The 22686-nt window shown below is 40.0% G+C and overlaps 1 protein-coding gene and 1 long non-coding RNA gene across 3 annotated transcripts in view; one reads left to right on the top strand and one right to left on the bottom strand.

Annotated features, from left to right (window-relative positions):
- LOC112432436 (protein NLRC3) overlaps positions 1-22686 on the bottom strand; it is a 3307575-nt gene that overhangs the window by 2383044 nt on the left and 901845 nt on the right. The gene's annotated exons all lie outside the window — the stretch shown is intronic.
- Positions 4297-7134, top strand: LOC143415777 (uncharacterized). Of its 2 annotated transcripts, XR_013096221.1 has the most exons (5): positions 4297-4415; positions 4836-4904; positions 5316-5440; positions 5653-6901; positions 6985-7134. It is a non-coding gene; the product is annotated as an uncharacterized LOC143415777 (long non-coding RNA). The 2 variants fall into 2 exon arrangements; XR_013096220.1 differs by having other exon boundaries at positions 5653-7134.

Consider the following 22686-nt stretch of genomic DNA (forward strand, 5'->3'; position numbering starts at 1 on the left):
CGAAAATGCCGCCGCGCTCCCACAATGCATTGCGGCGTGACGTCAACTCCGAAATAGTAGTGATGGGTCCAGCAACACTGATGCACCGACGCTTGTATCAAGCTCACAGAGCGAAACCTGTATCGGTGCGTGTGTCGCTTTAAGAAAAAGTCACGTGATCGATACAGCTGCTGTATCGCTCATTACCAACGCGCTAAACTGTGTTTAAAAGGTACCGCATCTGCATCTGTCAATGGGATGAGTCGCCACCAAAACCCCCCCCCCAAAAAACCAAAATTACTCTCGCAAAGATAAAAAAAAACAAAAAAAAAAAAACATCTCTCCATAACAAAATTGAGCTTGAAAGAAAAAAAAATGTTTCTGCTGTGTGGGATCATTTTGATCTTTTAACTGCAAATAAGGGAATAGTTTGTCTGTCTTTGTTTCAGTGTAATCTATCAGAATAGGAAAAACAGCAATGTGACTTGCAGTGTAAATTATTTATTTTCTATTCTGCTGAGCTTTGTTACACAATCAAAAGCACCTCCTCAGTGTTCAGGCATTACAGAACCAAACATGAAAATGAGGAGACAAACACACCGAGAATGAACACAGGTCGGCCTATATTGACACTGAACTGCTTTATCATCATTTTTTAATTAACATGCGTTTTATTATTTTGAAATCAAGCACCTAGGAAGTCTGTTCTGGACCATGCAGTCCTGAGTTTTATTATAACGGACTGCCAACCCCTTAGTATTGTGGAGAGTGTCGGAGAGAAACATTCCAAGATCAGAGGATCCTTTAACGTACTGGGGGAACAGGAAGACATCTTATCTGAACCTTTTCCACCTGGCTTTACAGTTTTTGTGTACCCCAGCTTCATCTGTGCCTCTGAATTTTCCAAAGCTGGGGAAATGCACCTTAGAACACACATGCATCAACACTACAATGAGCGGGCGGAGGGAGGTTTTGGAGTCTTCTCACACCCCCGTTCTCTGCGACAGGCACGTGCAGAGGGGGGGGGGGGGGGGGGGGGGCTAGAGGGGCTTGAGTACCCGCCCCTTTCCTGATGGGTGCCCAAGGTGCCCTTTTGTTGAGGCAACTTTTTAAAAAAAAAAAGTATTATTTTTTTTTAATGTGTGCGTGCGTGCGGAGTCCTGTCTGTGCCCTTCAACAATAATATTTAACTATTAATCACAGTTTTGCTAAATAAAAGGATCTGGCTTGCATCAGTCACATGATCACATTTAACCAATGATCGCCCTCGACGGCAGAACGCGCTGGTTACGAGCCGGGAACGAGCTCACAAAGAGCACGCGCATTTGTTGCGGTCCGGAGCTGTAGGAGAAACACAAGTTAACTCAGAGAGACAGACTGATGCGACAAACCCAGTAAGTAGGTGTACAGCGTACACTGTAGTGTATAGCACACAGGAGTATTAGCTTATTACGTACACGTTGGTAAGTTGTCTTGTGGCAATTTGACGAACTGAAACAAATGAGCGTGCTGTGTGTGCAACAGCGTGACAAACATTACCTGTCCTTTTATTAACTGCACATGTAGTGCTGGTCATAGCTGCTGGCTACCTGTGTAAGGCTGTCATGGGTCTGTAGCTCTGTCACCGTTTTAGGGAACATATTTAGTTTTAAAGTAAGTTACAGAGCATTTCCTGCCCTTCTGGGGGGATTATATTTCACTAAAAAACGATCTAATATACATGTCCACATAATTATGCATTATTATAATTATAATATATTAAAAACACACTGTATTTTAAAGAACATACATTAAGATGCAGATTATATTAGATTTATATTTTAAATAAGACAAAATTTGGATTTTACAGCAGTAAAATGATTGTATCTCTATACATGTAATAAGCTTTGCCCTGCACAGAGTGGATAGTGAAACAAATGGAATCATCATAAATACATTATTTCATATTTATTACTTCCCCCTCCTCATTGCTTTATTATTGTAGCTCTAGTAATAAATAATAATGTAAGGATTCTGGATCAGCACCATGATGCCCATAGTATATACAGTATTCTGAAGAAGGTCTAAAATGTCAGTGTGTTGCACCAAAATATTTAAGTAATTATCAGTTTTAGTTCTTAGAGTGTACCTCAAAGCACACTGTGTTCTGTTGATCTTATGTGCTGCACAATAATGTTTAATATTTAGTATTTACTGTTATATTACTATATATCATTGTGATGTTGTTTATTGTATTGCTCTCGTTTTCTTCTGCTTGTTTTCTTTTTTTCTTTCTCAACAGGTGATCCAGGTGATTGATGTATGTGTGTGTGTGTGTATATATATATATATATATATATATATATATATATATTTTTTTTTTTTTTTTGTCTGCTTATTTAGTTGGTTTTTGTTTTTTTGCCCTTTATCCCTGTCCCAGGACACAGCTGGGAGTGATTGACAAGATGAGACAGAGGAAACGCAAACTAAACACACTGACATGAGACACGGACCTTCACCACAAAGCAGTAAATACATAGACTGAGGCTACGTCCACACGTACACGGGTATTTTTGAGAACGGAGATTTTCCGTTTTTGTTTTCAAAAATAATCCCGTCCACACGTAAAGGCAGAAATGAAGGAAAACACTGCTAGGAACATGCCAAAGCAACAGGTGGAGATATATTCCTAACCGTGCAGAAATGCTGGCCAAGCAGAAGTCTAGAAGCCTCGGTGGGAAAAAGTAAACAAAGCTGGGGCATAGAAGGAGAACCAAGTCGTATGTGTGGAGGGACAGTAACTGTGTGTATATGTAATCATTTAAACACTGCAGAAAGTACAATTAACACTAATAGTATAATAATAGTACCTGAATTGTACGGAGCCCCTCTGATGACATGGTCCAAAAATAAATAAATTGTGGCCACAAAATACCCTCGAAATACTATTTTCGAGAGCACGAAATGGGTATAACGTGGCAACGAATTACGCATTTGTGGCAACATCATATTGATACAATTCCTGGACAGCTGCGTAGAGACACAAGCATGAGAGTAGGCTAAACCTATACACCGTGGACAGAGACGGTATGAGTGAGTTTTATTTTAGGCTGGGAATGAGCTACAATGCATTTTGAAAAGCCTGCAATGCAAGGAACCATTATTACGGAGAGACATTTAAACAGGATACTGAGAGCCCAGTTGCTTTACAGGACCTGGACGCCGGGATAGATTTTATTGTCAACCAACTGCAAGGGCCTGGGAAGGATCACGGTTATTGGTCAAGTGTTTCGTGCCCACAAATTAGCATTTCGTGCGCACGAAGTAGTATTTTGTGGCCACAATTGATTTATTTTTTGGACCATGTCATCAGAGGGGCTCCGAAGAATTGGGATACAGCCTCTGAGATAGAAAGTGTGCGACCGTGAACTCGACTCTCTTTATGACACATACACACACAGACACACACACAGACACTTGTTTTCAGATTTTAGTGAGGACACCAAAAAGCCTCAAAAATATCCTCAAACTCGTGAGGACGGCCATTTTGTGGGACTCTATTAGCCCACATAGTAGCATACCAACTCTTTGTCCTCACAAACATGTCTAAACAGGTACACACACACACACAGACACACACACAAACAGGTTTGTCAGGTTCCTCGGCTCGTTCTCTGCGTTCAGTCCATTGAAGGTGATTATTGAGCCAATCACAGCTACAGAGCTCACTGTGACTCTTCTTCTCTCTACAGTCACACAAACAAACACACTCAGAGACTCTGACAGCAAAACTACAACAATGTGGTGTTAACACTCACCCTGCCTCAGCTCCACCGTCCTCCTGCTGCTCTGACGGAGGCTCAGCTGTTTCTCTTCCTGTTCCCACCTGCTCGGGTGGCTCCTCCCCTCTGCAGTTACAGGAAATCAGGTGTGTGTGTCTCTTGTTGAGACTGGTTCTTCCTGCTCTCTATCATCACATTGGGTGTTTCCAAATTCAGGGAGAGGATGCTTCGAATGCCACATTTGTAGGAAATTGTATCACATGGACGCGACGAAGGCTGTTCAAATTTGAAGTCTTCCAAATGCGTCCTTCATTTCCCTGAATTTGAAGGATGGGTCAGGTGTGTCCTTTGTGGCCCAACATATCCCAGGATTCATTGCGGGCCATACAGGAGATATTTTTCTGATAATGATAGTGATCGAAGTGGGAGTTAATGCAGGAGACGAACACTTTCAAATGTAAGTATATGAAAATCTGGTGGTGCAAAAGTTTTTATAGCGGGTGTGTTGTTAGGCTCTGGGCATCTGCATAGACATGTTCTTTTTTTGAGAATGTGAGGACAAACTTGAAAGAGAGACACTGTGAGAGTGGACACATCCACACTGCTGCTGCATCTGTGCTCACCACGATGGCCTCCTTCAGAGAGATGGAGGACTCACTCTGTCTTCTGGCTGATGTAAGTGTTCAGCTTTGAACAGCTGTCGTTCCAGCTGCTTTTAACTTTGTAGTTTCACATTTGTACAGACTTTATATTTTTTATAGACGTGTCATAAACCAGTCCTTAAATCATTTTCATTATCACAGATACAGTCTACACTCTGCATCATGAGCTGGTCAATATCGCAAAAGTTGTAATTCGTTTCATGTTTCATGTAAACTGCTCTGAGGTCACAGTGACACCAGCAGATATAGTTACAGCCTCTCTGTCCCCACCATCCCGGCCCACGTAGACCGCAAAGGCCGGGTCCTCCGAAAGATGCAGCCGACGAATTGGAACACAGCTCATGTCTGACAGCAGTTTGAAGAGGAAATGGATTCTGTTCTGTTCTTCACTCATCACCTACCTGACAGCTGACACCTCACACCTGTTTCTCAGCTGCAGGTCAGACAGAAGGACACACAGAGGATGGAGGGAAGGAGGATGGATCTGCTAGTCTGAAAGTTGGTATGTCAGTTTCTGGTCAAGTTTTTGTTCAACAGGAAACATAAACAGAAGCATGATTCATACCAGCCTCCACTTGAACAGCAGCCTGCTTAAACTGTCTGCGTGTCTCTAGCTGATCTCTGTCTCCTGCTGATGTCACAACGTCTCCGTTTTATTTGAACACTGGAGGTGAAGATGGCAGATTGTTGGCTAAAATGGATGTCTGTGGCATCCTGCATTTAATGTTCAGCATCTTTGTGAAAAACCCTTTAAAAGTTGTTTAACATGTCCAAAAATCCAAAACTGTTACAGATTACAAAGATGTTGTTTCTATGAGCTCAGGCTGTACTTGCTAGTTCACATTTCGGTAGTAATGTTGATGATGAGGATCATTATTTGTCATTGCTTTAGTTTTTATTCCACTGTTTCAAGGACATGCACTTAGTAGGGACAGCGGACTGGACAGGTCTTCAGTCTGTCTCGCTCTAAGACAGCTGGGTTAGGCTCCAGCGCCCCCGCGACCCTGAAAAGGATCAGCAGAAGTGGATGGATGGAGGGTCAGTTTGTCAACATTAGAAAAACAAACATACTACCTGCCTTAAATGTGAAATGGACGGGCTTTATGTTTGCTCGTTGTTTGCTAAAGAGACTTCTTTGTAGCACCTTTCACTGTCACACATTTGATCTTTACAGCAGGGCTGTGCCATATCATATACCATACTATAGAATTTTGACATAGTAGCTATATAATGTTACTCCTACTTTATAGATCTCCATCACCCGATCCTCCGAAAACCTCTTGGAGTTGGCAGCACTCGACTGAGCCATTTTGTGCAGAAGAAGATTAAAATGATGCTTTAAACTCCAGATGTTATCTGAGCTCAGATCCTAAAGCCAGACCTCTGCATCTTCATTCTTGTGGAAAAGCAGAGCAGATGTTGTTTTCAGGAGGATGCTGCTATAATGGCTTTAGTTCCTTGCAGGTAATTATGACGACAGCGGAAGCAGCAGGAACAACAAACAGCCCAAACTAACAGACAAAATATTAATGAAAGTCCAACCCAATCTCCTCCATCCCCGTATCCTCCACTATTTGCATCTTCATCTGTGAAACCTGCAGAGCAGAAACAGTGTGTGGACAAAGTTAGCCGGTATGCAGACATGTTTGCTTTTGTTACAGGAGTTTGAAACACATCTGCAGCTCATTCAGAGGCTTTGGGGCCGTACACACTTCATTTTAAATCAGTACAGCCGATCTCACAGCTGCTGGATGTTTCTTTGAATCATAAGAACATTAAGACAAACAAGATGATCATGAAAATCATATTAATGATTGATTTGGCCTACGTTTGATGCTGAACTGCAGTAGCTCCTGACATTGTGCTTTTATTTCGTCTGGATTAGTTTGCAGCACTGCTGCACAGTTTACATTAAAGTGCACTTTTGCAGAGCAGACGACCCCCTGCACGACTGATGGGGTGAACCAAGGCCCTGCATCAGACAAAGAAGCATTATTTCAACTGTGAGTCATGCAAAGCAGCTCTAGTAGAGTCCTGTAAATGAACAGACTGGATCCCTGTAACGTACCACCTCAGTGACCAGTGGAAACATTCAAATGTTCAGGTAGTCATCCTAACTGACTTGGGGTTTCTGCCAGTGTGTTACAAGTGAAGCAGCTTGCCTGGTCTACACACTGGGACTCGTTTCTTTAAATCACCATTAATACAGTTTCAGCTGCTGACACATTCACTAGTGGGTAGTAATTAAAGCATGCTGCACCACTCATGAGTGCTATCATTCAGCACTCTCATTCATTTGTCTTAAAGCTGGTAATTAAACTCCCTGATGCCTCACTCTGTCTCACTCTTTTCTGTGTGTGAGAGAAAGAAGATGCAGCTGTGTTTCTAACAGCTGCTCTGGAGGAAGCCCTGCAACTCTAGAATCTCACCTGAGTCTGTGACTGTGAGCTTGATGGAGTGCCTGAACTCCTTGATGACTCTCTCACCACAGATGCTGTGGTTGGTTGGTTCACTCACTATGTATTAACAGACCTCTCTGCATTGAATCATATCTGTTATTAATCTCTGTCTCGCTTCCACAGCATGTCTTCATCCTGTCTTCCTTCTCTCACCCCAACCGGTCAGCAGATGGCCCCGCCCCTCCCTGAGCCTGGTTCTGCTGGAGGTTTACGTTGAAACCAAGCACACCATTGTTTTTCTTGTGACATTACCAATAAGTTTGATGTGTCACATGGCCCTCAACAAAAGTTGTATCCAAGATGGCCGACTTCTAAATGGCCACCATGGTCACCACCCATCTTGAGGAGTTTGCCCCTCACATATACTAATGTGCCACAAACAGGACTTTAATATCACCAACCATTCCCATGTTATTACGGTGTATCCATATAAATGGCCCACCCTGTACTTACATTATAACCAATCCGCTCCTTTATCCCCACTTAAAATATTTTTACTGAACTATTGTAATATTTGCTGCCATTGCTGCTGTCCTCTTGGCCAACTTACTCTTACAAAAGACATGTTTAATGTTAATGAGATTTTTTTTTAACTAAATAAATAAAGGTTATATAAAAGTCGCTGCCAAAAACTGATCGCGGCTTCTACCTTGTTACACGAATGTTGTTTGTGGCTCAAGATGACTTTATGTCATCCATGAGGGAAGCATTTGACATATGTTTCACATATTATAGCCCAACAAGTTACTTATAGCAGTTTAAATACGAGCAATCACTTTTTGGCAAATACCAGAAATCAGTTTTTGGCAGACAATCACTTTTTGGCACAACACCGGTGTCTAGCAGGTTTTATATTTTAGAAAGTTTAAAGCTCAGCTTAATAGAAGTAGTGTGGTCGTGAGTTTTGCATAAACAAATTTGTGCAAACCTCAATGAAGTGAAGCAACATTATAAAGAAGAGTGAGCCTAAATGACTCCCCAATGATGTGAGAGACTGATAGTCATACAGAAAACAATGACTTTGAGCTGTTGCTGCTAAACGTGCTTCTACAAGCAACTGAATCTTGGAGTGCACTTTGGTTTGTCTGCTCATAAATTGGTGGTTCATGATGATAAATGAACTTCTGAACTGGTTTAACATCAGTGCAGTGGCTGGTCCATTCCTTGATGTATATGTCAACGTTCAAAATGAGCCATTTAAATCAGCTGTGTTGGATCAAGGACACATCTAAACCCTGCAGGACAGCGGCCCCGAGGCCTGGAGTTCCCACCCTCAGTGCAGTGGAAATAGTCTCGTGCCAGTCTTGGTGCTGCCTTTGAGTCTATATTGCCGAACACTGTGCGCACACATTTTTTTCCTTCCTAAACAAACACACATTTGTAAAGGAAAATTTAAATTGAACTCACAGTTGGCGGTTAATCGTTATATAGTTTAGATGTACACCGAGAGACGCATTTAGTGGGACTTTTACACCGCCACAGATTTTCTTCTTCTTTTTTGTTACATTATTGACATATACTAGATATTTTAACCTAAGCAGCAACAATCATGTCTCTGGTACAGGCACTTTCCACCATGCAGGTTAAGCTAAAATGTGACTTGAAACAAATTCTGGGTTTCCGTTCCATAAAGGTTCATTTCATCTGGTAAGTTAGCCCCTGAGGTAACAGTCTATGTGAACATAACATACTCACTGACTCACACTCAACTTGATTGATAGTGATTTCCTGAATTAGGCAAAGCGCACAGAGGAAATTCATTTGCATATGTTTGTTTTCACAATCACTGAAATCCAAGTTAGGCATGTTTCCCTTTGTTGTTGTTGTTCTTGACACGAGTGCTTCAGTTATTTTCTCATCAGTATGTTAGGACAGAAAGGATTCTGTTGTGGATTTATGATCATCTCACGTGTGTCCATCTTTCAAACTCTTAGATTGTGTAGACATTAATGCAGCTGTCAGACTGTAGGCCAGTTTCTTTGCACTGTAAGCATTGATTGGATGCTACTGTAGCAATCAGTGCTTACACAAAACGTCCCTGCGTAAACCCTCAGACACACAACAAACAGATCAATAGTATCTGAAATTCAGAGTACGGATCTTTTTACACATTTCTCACAGAAAATCACCTAAATCGCTTTCGTGTGAGATGCACATCATGTTTGCCTCATAAAGACTTGCCCTGTATGTATTCATTTCTTTTGACTTTCACGTGGAATTGTCACCTAATATAACAGGTCCATCAGTAAATGGTGTCTATCTTCAGTTTCTGTCTCCTAGACTTTGTCCCTGTCAGGTTACAGCTGAATAGATAGTCATATCATGCAGAGACTGCATCGTACTATAATGCTCGTATGATCGCGTTTGTCATAAGTGGACTGGTCTTGTTGAAACTTTGCATAAACCTTGCCCAGTAAACTGTGAGTGCTAACATTTCTATGGCATATGCAAATACTTTAGACAAATCCCACAGTTGTCTATATTTGTATATTTGACAGTTTAATGAAGCATTTAGAAATCAAAGGTCAGATTAAAATGCTGTATCACAATAGAATGTGATATCACACAATACAATATTTTTAATATCACACACAGCATGAAAGTTTGCTAGTGTATATTATAAAAATATTACAGTATGTTGGTATAACTTTATCCCCTCCTAGTTTTTAAGATACAAATTTTGGCCCACACTGATTTGTGATCATATTCCTCTGTCCACTAAATGAAGATGGAGGCTCTGCTCTTTATTTCTGTGTTTCTCTGGAGAATCCTGGTAACATGATGGCTTTCTGTCTCTAAACACACACGAGCTTAACTCCGAACACACGGGGGAGGGGCCTAACTAATAACCAAGATGACTACAGGCTTGGAGGTGCTAAAAGTCAGATATACCAGGAGCAGTTTGGGCTTTAGAACAAATTTTGTGTAATTATAACAATATGTAATTTAGGACCTGGTTACATATGATGCTGCTGATTTTTTAAATCTAATTTTTACGTTGCATTAATTTCTTTTTGTCAGACAGGGAATCAAACAAGTTCTGTTTTCTCGAATGAATCCCACTGTTATTTCTTTGTCCTACCAACAGGGATGTTTACATGGTATTCATGACTGCTGCACCTGATGACTTTCACAGCTTGAGGACTGCAAACATTTCCCAACAAGACATGAGTGGTGGGGTGATCGTTGGTATTCCTGATCAGGTGAGGATCTGTTCCCATCAAACCACCAAAACCAGTTGTTCAGGATGTTTACAGGATGAAGAATCCCCAGTTATTCTTTGTGGTTGGAATGTGCCTACATGTGGCTGTGTGTGATTCTGGCTTACTTTAGGGTCAGAGCAGTTGGTATGTGGAGCAAATACTGACACAGTCAGAGTGGGCAAACCAGCAATAGGCTTGTTGTCATACCTGGAAGTCTGAAAGCTCCCGATGCTGGATGGTCTTTCTAGTTTTTAATGACAGGTCGTCTAACAAAGCTTCCATGAGGTGCTATAATGGAGACTGTCCTTTTCAACGAGTTTCTCATGTCTTATCCTACTTTTTTCTTTTTTTAATTAACAGGAGTGAGAATTTGAAATCCTCTATATTGACATGATTACATTTCTTCTATTAAATGAGAAGTACATTTTGAACACAGTATAGTGAACACAATATCCAAGAAGCTAAATCTGGTGAAATGGTTTCTTTAGCTGTCAGCTTGAAAGGCTGATTGGGGTATTTTTGTCACCTTGCATGCGGGTGGCATGGACACCCGACTTTTGTGTGCATTTATCAAAAAGCTTGGATGATTTTGAAGATCAGTGGCATTCAACTCATGATCAGCGTTCAAGTTTTCTTAAAATCTTGTAACATGATAACTAGAAAGAAGACAGCTAGGATTTTCAAACTGATCCATAGATGGATCTACTATGAAGCTGAGGGACAGCACTGCTTAAAAGATCCTTTTTAAATGACTCCAGCTGTCTGATTTAATGAGACCACGTGTGCTCAAGATTCCTGCTCTGACTCGGCCTCAGAATGTCTAGAGGCAGAAATCAAGCACACTCAAAGGAAATAAGCGTATCAGTGGGCATGTGCTCAGCACGCAGAGTGGGAGTGACTAAAGGTGCCACTGCAGAGCATCGCAGTTGTTTCGTGTGATTAAGTTATGTGTTTATGAACCTGTGAGTGTTAGTCCTTTTGGCAGGATGACTCACATGAAGCTGTTATAATTGTTTGTGCATGTTAAAGTTATGCCTCAGTTCTTTGATACCATGTTGGTAGGATTATTTGGCACTAAGTTAATAGCAGTGGCTGTAATCTCCCGCAGTCATTACATCCAGCGGTATTACAAATAAAGGACTTTTCTATTGTTTAGTTTAACTGTGGCTAGCTTGCCATGTCCGTGCCTTATGATTGGCAATTTGTATGACGTGCTATTTAGGCAATATATGAGCTATAGTGACCCCTTGTGGATATTGTGAGATATTGCTGTGTTGAGTACATTATGTTTTCAATTGTTTTTCTAGTTATTTGTGACTCTACTAATGATAAAATTGCCTGTTTCTGTTTCCAGAAAACCATTGCTCATAGTCCCACATACTATACAATGATAAGTTCAAGTATGGCTGTACCTAATTTGGATTAAGCCTGGCAAGCACTTTGATGTAAACATTTCTTCTGTGGGACTTAAAGACAGTTAACCCAACTCCTGGACTGCTGCAGTCTTCCTGACAGAAAGCTTAGGCCAGGCTTGTATGCCCAGTATATATATTCTATAACGTGTGTAACTACTTCGTTTAGTTGTTTTTGTTTGGATTTAGTTTAGTTGTTTTTCTTTTCAGTGTATTTCAGTGTCAGTAATTTGTGTAGTGCTCACTCACATTTTCAACTGGAAAAGACCTGCAATAGAAACGTATTTAGGAGCAAACAAGTGAATGAAAAGTTTGACATCATTAAGGCCAAACAGCACCTAGTTTTCAACAAAAACACATAACATAAGAGCAGCAGTGACGATGCAGCTGACACACATGAACCCATTTAAACTGGTCCCAGTGTTTTTAGCCTAACTTGAGTCTTGAACCATTGGGGCAAATGAAAAATTCCAGCAGTACTTGAAAGCAGCAACTCTGCTTTTTTTGTGATGTTAGGGACATTATGGTAACTCGAGGCAGAACACCATCCAAATCTTGGTAAATAACACATGAAAGAACAAAACAAACAAACATGGTAAAAAGAAGCCAAACGTGTGATAACATTGTTCCATCACGCTCACTCACTATTCTCTCAACCTTTGCCTTCACGGGGCTGCTGCAACAATGTACCTGGGATTACCGTAATGATGCAAATATTAATGAAAAGTGCAGAGTTGCTGCTCTCAGGAATCATTGGACTTCTTTTAATTGAGGAAATGGATCAGGAGTTACGGTAGTTACAGATGTTTAATACAACCCTAGAAAAGAGCTTTCTGTAGTGCTGTGCGATACGGAAAGATTTTTTATGTATCCGATACAAGTAAATACAGGGCTGATATGATCTCTACTTTTTAATGTGGATGATGCATCATCAAAATGCCAAATTGTTTACATTTTCACGACCTTTACGTTGTTTTTTAGGGGGCTTCATCCGAATGATTATTAATGAGTTAAAACCGAGGACAGAAATAATAAAAGGATTTAGTTTGTAGCCCATAGTTTAAAAACAGTAATCACACATTATCCCTTTCTTTAACAGCAACACAAAAGGGTCATTATATTCCATTAAATCTGAGCCATATTATATTCAGTATATTTATTTTAATTTCAGTAAATGTTTTTATTTAAATGACATGTTTCAGTGAGATAAATGTGTTATTTCAAGGTCGTTGCATCATTTTTACTTTTTGAGTTGGCTGAAATAAGAATTAGCCAGTTGCACTTTAAAGTAATATAACCAACATATCGCCACAGTTATCTACCTGGATATTCTTCAGAGCATGCTTTCTTGCATGTGACAACAAGAGACCTCTCGGTTGTCTGGTGGAGCATTTAGCGCCTCGCTACATGTTTCCAAATCGGCATTTCTTCTCAGTGAAAGCTGTCCTAGAGAAGTAAAGCAAGTTTGTAAGTTTCTCTCTCAGTGTTTGTAACGCATTCCCACGTTAAGCTTAACAACCGATATATGGAGCGACTGCCGCGCCTCCTCTCCCCCTCCCTCTCCTGCTGCTACTTCAATCATGAAACTAATCAATGATCAGCTGATCGCAAGTTCCGTCTCTCTTGTTTGTTTCCCACTTTGCGCCAGAAAGAGGAAACCAGCAGATAAACCACAGCAGCACGTTTAAGCTTGATAAGCTGTTGTTAGAATTTATTTAATATTACTTTAATGCCTAATGCTATAAGTAGCTGACAGCTGGTAACTGTGCAGGGGCGGGTCTAGCACGGTTTTGCCAGGGGGCCAGCTGGGGCATTAACAGGGAAAAGGGGGCACAAAGAAATACTTTTCTTTCTTATTCTCGTTTAAAATGTCTCGCTTTTAATAAATAATTATCTGAATCTTACAACCAAAGTTTTTATCTAACGTAAAATGTATAGAAATCTAATATTGTATATAGTAACTATTAAGTCTAATATATACCCTAGTAAGTTATAGTACTTTTTCCTTTGGGAAGATACCATCTGTGCAGTCTGCAGTTCTGTTGAAGAAAGATGTTGAATCTATTTAATTGTTGTTGAAAAATAATTGATTTCTGTGCATTTTTTTTAAATACATGCATTAAATTAAAGTCGATTATGTCGATTAAGCATCACGAGGCAGAGGGTGGGCGATGGTTCCCTTTAGTTTTTTTTTTGCTGGGAGTTTGCAACCCTATTAGTTAGGTTGTTTAATATTTCTGCTAAGTACTCTTTAAAATACCAGAATAGGGAGGATGGTGCAGGTTTAAGTTTATTAGATTGATCAGTGTTGCTGAACTATGAAATATTTTGGGTGCAGTGTGTTTTTTGCATACAGGTATAACTAAATAACTTTAATGTTTTATTTTTTAAAACTTGAGTATGAACTTATACAAAATAAAGAAAGATATTAAAAAAACTGTTTTATTGATTATAAAAATACGCTGTATCGGATTCATATCGATACTGGACACAAAAAAGTGGTATCGTGCGTTCTCTAGTCCATACAGGAGAGAACCAGAAACTAAAGAAACTAAATTGCGTGTTTACCTTTATGTTGACATCAGTGTCTGTTTTTTTTATTATTATTATTTCAGCATTTCAGCATCTCAAAATATTTTTTAGATAAAAGCAGTCAAAATATTTTTTTTAACAGATGAATCATTAAAGGATGGCAATTTCTAAAATGGTAACCAAAAGACCCGTGTGTTTTCTCTTTTGAATAATAATAATTATTGCTCATTAATAAGAAAACTATTTCTAATCCAATTCAATTTTCGAACAATCAATAAAATGATTGATGACTAAAATGATGAATAACTGCAGCCCTAGAATAAACACATTTTAGAGAAACTTGTGATTTTTGAGATGATGCAGTTTTAATTTGATCGTTTTTCCCCTTTGGTAACTTTGCTGTCCTCGCCCTGAGTTCCTTAGTTTCACCAGCTAGACAGCGAGATAACGATGCTCCAATAACCAGACTTATTTTCCTTTCTGCGCTGATTTATTGAAGAATGGCCTCTGACCATTGCCTTCTCTTTGACCATCGTAAAACTGAAAGTACAAAATACTGTATTAGCTAACTAACATTGTAAACTAGCTTGTTACACTCTTACTGCAAGCTAACAGTAGATTACAGCTCAGTATTCAATACCATCGTTCCCTCGAAGCTGGACAGGAAACTGCAGGATCTAGGACTGAGCAGCTCCCTCTGCAGCTGGATCCTTAACTTCCTGTCTGATAGACGCCAAGTAGTCAGACTGGGCAGCATCACCTCATCCCCCATCACACTGAACACTGGTGCACCACAGGGGTGTGTACTGAGCCCTCTCCTGTACTCACTCTACACCTATGACTGCACAGCCACTAACAACTCCAACATCATTGTGAAGTTTGCGGACGACACTACAGTGGTGGGTCTTATCACCAACAGTGATGAGACGGCTTACAGGGAGGTGGTCAGCGCCCTGACCCACTGGTGTCAAGACAACCATCTCACCCTCAACGTCGCAAAGACAAAGGAGTTGATAGTGGACTTCCGGAGGAGCAGAGAAGTACACACCCCCATCACCATCAACGGCGCTGCTGTGGAGAGTGAGCAGCTTCCGGTTCCTTGGTGTACATCTGGCTGAGGATCTTACGTGGTCAGGACACATAAACAAAACAGTGAAGAAGGCGCAGCAGCGCCTCTTCTTTCTCAGGAGACTGAAAAGATTTGGCATGAGCCCCCGCATCCTCAGGACCTTCTATCACTGTGCCATTGAGAGCATCCTCACTGGATGCATCACCACCTGGTACGGCAACAGCACCGCCTACAACTGCAAAGCTCTCCAGCAAGTAGTGCGGTGTTCTGAACGGATAATTGGAGGTGAGCTTCCCTCCCTCCAAGACATCTACAGGAAGCGCTGCCCGAGGAAAGCGGGGAGGATCATCAAGGACTCCAGTCACCCCAGCCATCAACTGTTCAGACTACTTCCATCAGGAAGGAGGTTCTGCAGCATCCGGTCCCCAACCAGCAGACTGAGAGACAGCTTCTTCCACCAGGCCATCAGACTGCTGAACACGTCATAGACACCTCAGCTTCACTACTGGAACTTCAACATTATGCACTACACACTAGGGCTGCTCGATTATGGCAAAAATGATAATCACGATTATTTGACGATATTTATTTAACCCTTTAAGACCTACTATAGAACCAAGTCCACCAGAGCTTATATTATTTTTTTTTATATGCTGTAGTGCCATTTGTGGGAGCATTTCAAGTTGCTATACATCAATACAACTGTTATAGCCCATATTTTAATAATATGTCTGCATTAAGTCCATAGTAATTACATAAATTGCAAAAAAGTGCAATAAACTACAAAAAAAATTGAAAATCGTTTTTGTTTTGTTTACATATATTTCTACTTGGAGAAATTTAAGAGGTTTATCCCTCAAAACTTTAAATACAATAAAGTTGCAAAAAATAGTTTCCCACCACAGGAAATTTATTTTGAGTGTCTTCATAGTTTTATTTTGGAGATACAGCAATTTTTATATACTGCAGGAAAAACAAAAAACAATCCTATGATGCAAATTTGCAAAGAAAACAGCAGGTGCATCATTTCACTGTGGGAAGTGTTACGAACAGCTGATAGGAACGGCAAAGCGTGTTTCTGGAATATTATGTTTTTGTTCCTGCAAGTGCTTTTTATGCAATTTTTGCAAAGCTATATGTGGAACGAAACCGTGACCTAGGACAAGCTGATGGCATAAGATGTAAGTACAACTCCTCCGGTTTGATATGCAAAACAAATTATTGCGCTAGCTTACACGGTTCAGGTTCTACAGGGATTTAAAAATAGTTACGCAAAACGGAGCGTGCTGCTCTGACCGGCTTTAAAGGGTTAACAATGACTTTTAAAAAATAACATAAAATAGTGTGCAACACCACTGAAGTTTTTTTTTTTTAAACTCTCTTTTCAACCAACGGCAGTCACTCTCCAAATAACTTCTGCTTAGCTTTCCGAGCTTCCCTCGGGTCCTCTTAATCAGCGGTCTCCAACCTTTTTTGCGCCACGGACCGGTTTATGCCCGACAATATTTTCACGGACCGGCCTTTAAGGTGTCGCGGATAAATGAGGGAGGGGCTAATAATCGGCTCAGTCATTTTTAATGATCGTTGAAAGCCCAGATCGTAATCGTGAATAAAATTCGATTAATTGAGCAGCCCTACTACACACTGTATATAAATGCCACTTGTTTTGCACATGTCCAACTACCAACCTCTGTATATTTTATTTTATTGTTTACTCTATTTAATTTGTAAAATATGTACACACACACACACGCGCGCACGTAGAAAAACATATTTAGTATACACATCCAGTAATGCATGTACTATTATATATTGTACATATATTTATTAGTCTCAGATTTAGCCATTCTTATATTTTGCTTGTTTTACGTTATTGTATTTTTGCACACCTCTGTTGCTTGTGAAGCTCGCAAACAAGAATTTCACTCACATGTACTGTACCAGTGTACCTGCACATGTGATGTGACAATCAAAGTGATTTGATAACAAGATAAAACTTTCAAATGTACAAATTATCGTACCATTTTTACACAAAACAAAAGATAATAATTATTTTATCGTCACTCATACTTACAGACATATCTTGTTCAAGGCAACAACATTTTAAGGTCCATATCAGCTTAGAACGATAACTTTCCGCCATCTTTGATTTTTTCACGTTCTCATTGTTCCTTTCCCAAAGTAGTCAAACCCATATTACAAAGCAGCCACTAGAGGGAGCTCTAGGGCCGTTTGCAACCATAATATCCAGTTTACCTTATAAAAGGCAGAACAGTAACTATAGTGTTTGCAATAAATGGAGACATTTAAAAACAGAAAGCTATCATCTACTGTGATTCAAGTGTATAAACTAAACCACATAAAATGGCTTAAACTGAATATGGTCACGTTTTATTTTTTGTGTGGCCATTACTGCATTTTAATGGTGTTATAGATGCTGTCGAGGCTAAGCCTACATTTAAAGCCACTGAGCTGTTTGTTGGCAGGTTAATGCAATGTCACTGGTATGAATAAACGTATTAAACTTAGTTCAATAACTGAAACCATACTTATCTTGTCCTTTAGATTCTTTATTCCAACACAATTTAACATAACAGCGCAGCGGTCACAATCTGTTTGCTCCTTCCCAACAACAACACACCTGCTGCTAATGACCTATCTACCTTAAATAGACACACCATATGTAACACAAAAGGTGACCCCTAGTGGCATACATGAGGTACCCACACAAAAATGGCTCCTACAGATACTGAGCACAAATATGAGTACAGAGAATTTCCAGCAAGCTTTTAATACTGTCACAAAAAGGTCTAGAGGGATTTATCAGCATCATCCTGTCAAACTGGTTTTATGGTGGTTTTGATGAGAACAGATTATAGCTTGATCAAGAAGACCAACCGTCGAAGTCCTGTTGGGAAACCTTTGCACTTTTTCAAGGTGTGAGTATCATCAAGTGTAGCAGTGATGTCCTCATTGGTCGTTGACACAGTTGACAACTTGTTTGAGGGATGAAATTGTGGCGTTTTGGTCAGAAAGTTTATACTTGTAAATCAGACTGCAGAAATATTTCTGAAAATGTAGTGGTTTGTTTGTTTGTGGTTTGTTTGTTTGTGGTTTGTTTGTTTGTGGTTTGTTTGTTTGTGGTTTGTTTGTTCATGTTTTTTGTTTGTTTTTATTTCAAATATCTTATAACAAGATGAAACTACAATTGTAAACGCAATTTGGTTTTTTGGTTTTTTCTCAAACTTAAGTAACTGAAACCTTTCATTGAACTACAGCAGAAACAGATTGGAAATGCCAAGTTATTCTAACACTAGTGGACTTGTTAAACAAAACATTTGTTTCACTTCTTTCTCAACATGCAGCACCATTAAGAACAGTGGACCAGCATAGTTGGTCTGCATGAGCACACTTACTGCAACAGTTGTACATGCTGAAACTGGTTGCTGGCAGCTGATGTGAAGAAATGTCTGGACACATCAAAAGTTTTCTTTTTCATTTTCTTCCTCCCTTGGATAACATACACATGGCAAATAAAAACATGTAACTAGGGTGACGTGAAGTGTGTATCATCAGATTTAACTAAAATATAATGAGGCTGTCCATCTGTGAAGTAATCGTTCCTTCAAAAACCACTGTGACAACAGATTTTATTTCATTCATTTGATGGTTTTTGTTGGGTCTGTGTTTCCACAAGCCCCGCTAATTCTAGAGACTTATTCATCATGAAGAAAACAAGACAGTCGATCGATCGATCGATTATTTGCGCAAGGGAGGCCTTGTCTGTGTCCACCACGAAAATGACCCCCAGATCTGACCTCCTCCTGCTCCTCCACAAAACACGTCAGAACAAAGCCACGCCCCCTTTCTGAGACAAAGCATTTTATGTATATGTGTGAACTTCTGTAAGAATGTGTGTGTGTGTGTGTGTGTGTGTGTGTGTGTGTGTGTGTGTGTGTGTGTGTGTGTGTGTGTGTGTGTGTGTCAGACCTCCTGCTGACCAAAGGGTCGTAAACGCAGGAAGCCTAGATCAAAAGAAGCAGATCTTTCAGATAGGATGTATCTACAATAAAACCTCCCCCAGCACAGAGTGGTTGGTGAGGTGGTCAGGATCAAAGGAATGGCTTTGATCCTACTGCTTGAACTAAGACTGTACAAATTTAAGAAACACAATGGCAACATTCAACAATTAGACTTAACAGTTTTCTATTCTGTATACTGGAACTTTTTAACAGCTCCCCCTGTCCACACATCCTTGACATGAGACTTTCTGCAGATCGGGGGGATCATGGTTTTATTATGTGCTCGTTATGATTGAAGCTCTGGTTGTGTGTTAGAGACAGAACCTGCAGATTCCTCCACTCTGCCTCCTCCTCTGCAGGAATCAGCCTCTTGGCTGGTTTTATTCACCAACGTGAATAAAATCATCAAACTAATCCAAGTTCATTGTGAAATGCCTGAAAATGGAGGAATAAATCTGTCAGTTACCGTATAAAGTTTGAGTTTGTCAGTGTTTTACACGGAGACGGTCGTCAGATGTTGAATGTTTAGCATGAAAGTTCCACATCTGGAGAAACCTTCAAGATTAAAGCCAGTGAAAAGTGAAGAGTTTCTGCAGCAGCCGCACTTCCTGCAAATCTGTTCTTTCAAAATAAAGTGAAGAATCTAAAATTATATTCACGACAGGTTTAAAGGTGAAGGTGGTCACATGGTTTTAGTGGAATGCCTACGTGGGCGCGTCTGAGTGATTTTGATTCAGATTCGTGCAGCGTGGAGCAGTAAACACTTGTTTTTGTTCATCTGGACTCATGAAGGATTCCAGTTAGCACATTTCCAGCCAATGAAACGTAACTACAGATGAAGACAAACACATTTAAGCTGCCTGACTCTCGAGTGTGGGTGCGTGTTCCCATTTTCAGGCTGTTTTAGTTTTCAGTTTAGAGGAACGCTGCAAACTCACAAAAACTTCTTTCTTGTGAGGTTTTGTTGTCAGACTGATAAAAGCAGCAGCAGCTGGTGTTTGATGAGCAGACGTGTGTTTCCTGTTCTGTAATAATCAGCTTGTTACCATCACATAATGAACTCAGCCGTGACCAATGAGGCCGTCCTTGTGCGGTTCTCTGGCGCTGATTCTGACTGTGACCTTCACCTCTGCAGGGTCGCCTCTGCTCGTGGCTGAGCTCGTGTTTGTCAGGCTGACAAAATAAAAGCTTCTTCATTTCTGTGGCTGAAGAGGAGTCTGCTCTTCTTCACCAACAGGAAGTGAAACATTTCTCACTGATTCTGAAATCTTCACTTGTTTCACAAATTCACAGTAACACACACACGGTTGTGTTTTCATATCCTTGTGGGGACATCTATTTGACATCATGCTCTCCTCAGCCTTTTACTCTAACCATTAAGACTGAATGCCTAACCCTGACCTGACTGTCCCTGACACTAAAACCCAGAGGTGTGGACTCGAGTCACATGACTTGGACTCGAGTCAGACTCGAGTCATTAATTTTATGACTTTAGACTTGACTTGAAAAAATGTTGTAAGACTTGTGACTTGACTTGGACTTTTACACCAATGACTTGGGACTTGAATTGGACTTGAACCGGTTTACTTGAAAAGACTTGATATTTTACCCCAAATATAAAATTTAACATGCATATTATATAGAGATTGAAAATGTGACGTCATTCACGGGTAGAACCGCAAAGGATTCTGGGAACTCGTGGCAAGAGGTACTAGCGCACACAGACTTTCAATTGAAATCAGTTATACAGCGATAAAAAGAAACACAAAAATGTCAAGAAGCTGTTGTATTATTAACTACAATAGCCGGTCGCATGACAGCCATGGGAAGCCGACGGGTAAAGAGATCGGTTGTTATCGGATTACGTCGTTGAAGAGAAATTGTTCGAGCCATGTTTCCGAAGTAACAAAGACGCGACGGATGGCCTGGATTGCAGCCATTCAAAGACCAAATATAACGTCCCAGAACACTCCAGCTCACAGGTTAGTCTGCTCCAAGCATTTACACGAAGGTCAGTGTTTTTTAGTAGTTAATACGTCATTTTTCATAAAATAATTGGTGATATAGGTTACAAGCAAGTCTGGCGCTGAACAGAAATGGTCGCGCTATGCTCCTTTATTTATTGTGTTTATTGTGCATAAATAGTGAATTGTCCTGACACAATATTGCGTTTCGCTTCTGTTATTATGGTACATTGACAAAAACATACTTTTATTCACAGGATAAAACGGGTTTTTTTGTATCACTAATTGCCCAGTACGATTACAGCATACAATATTGTTGTCACTGCTACATTTCTGTGATGCGAACAGAAATTATTTCCACTACTAATTAATTACCGTTGAGCTCAAAGGTCCTATTAATAAACGGTTAACGAATGTGTATTTATGACGACGATTTGTGAGACTGGTAAACTTATGATACGTACGATGGTCTTTCGTTCTACACGGTGCGTTTCAAGGTCCTGCACCCATCCGTCGGTAAACTGTACCTGGGCTTGTTGCAGTGACCTGAAGTTACTAAACTTCATGAGTGTATGCACTCACTCCAAGAAGCGTATAATTATAAATATGCATATAAATATGCTACGATGAGATAGCTGACTTCATCTAACTAGCAAATGTTGTCCAGGCTACGTTGGTGATGCAGTTTTTTTTTAATGTGTATGATATTTTTGTCATGCGATTTTAAAGCCGGTCCTACAAGCGCATCCAAGAACAACATGCAGCTTATCTCAGAACTGTCGGTGAAAATTATTCTTGGAGCTAGGTTTAATTGAGCTGCATTTTAAAGAGGTGCAATTTCACAATTTGTGTATATTTTCTAAGTTCACTATTTTGTCATGTGTTGAGAAAAACACAGATTTAAAAATTACATGGTCTAATATTTACATTTAGCATATAACTGCAACATGCTTTTTTTCGTTTTTTTGAATGACTCGAAAGGACTTGAAATTCAAAGTTTCAGACTTGTGACTTGACTCGGACTTTTACACCAGTGACTTGAGACTCGACTCTGACTTGCCTGACATTACTTGAGACTTGACTTGAGACTTGAGGATAAAGACTTGAGACTTACTTGAGACTTGCAAAACAATGACTTGGTCCCACCTCTGCTAAAACCACATTCTGAGTCTCACAAATGTCTTCAAACTTGTGGGGACGGGCATTTTGGTCCCCACAAAGACATGTAAACATGCACACACACAGGTATTAATGACCTCACAGGTTCATGTTTGGGGCTTTTAGCATCTTTGTGTGTCGCTCAGATTTAATTCACTCTTGTTTTGAGGTTTTGTGCCTTTTTGTTTCATTCTTTGTGCGTTTATTTTCTCTTTAAGCCTTTCAGGACTCGTGCTGTTGGCTTTTTCCTGGTGTGTTATTAGTATTTTTAATTTCTAAACTTCTTCTAAAAGAAGGACCGATGGAACATTGATGTGAAAATAAACATGATCATTTAATGTTTTTGTCAATCATTAAAAGATAAATCCTGGTCTTTCATTTTGCTGCTGCATTGTTCACAGAAACACATATTTTCCTGTTTCTTTCTGTTTGTGTGTTTCTGCTTTTGCCTGTTTAGAGCTGCTG

This window comes from Maylandia zebra, unplaced genomic scaffold (genome assembly GCF_041146795.1).
Source record: "Maylandia zebra isolate NMK-2024a unplaced genomic scaffold, Mzebra_GT3a scaffold03, whole genome shotgun sequence".
NCBI classification, from domain to species: Eukaryota; Metazoa; Chordata; class Actinopteri; order Cichliformes; family Cichlidae; genus Maylandia; species Maylandia zebra.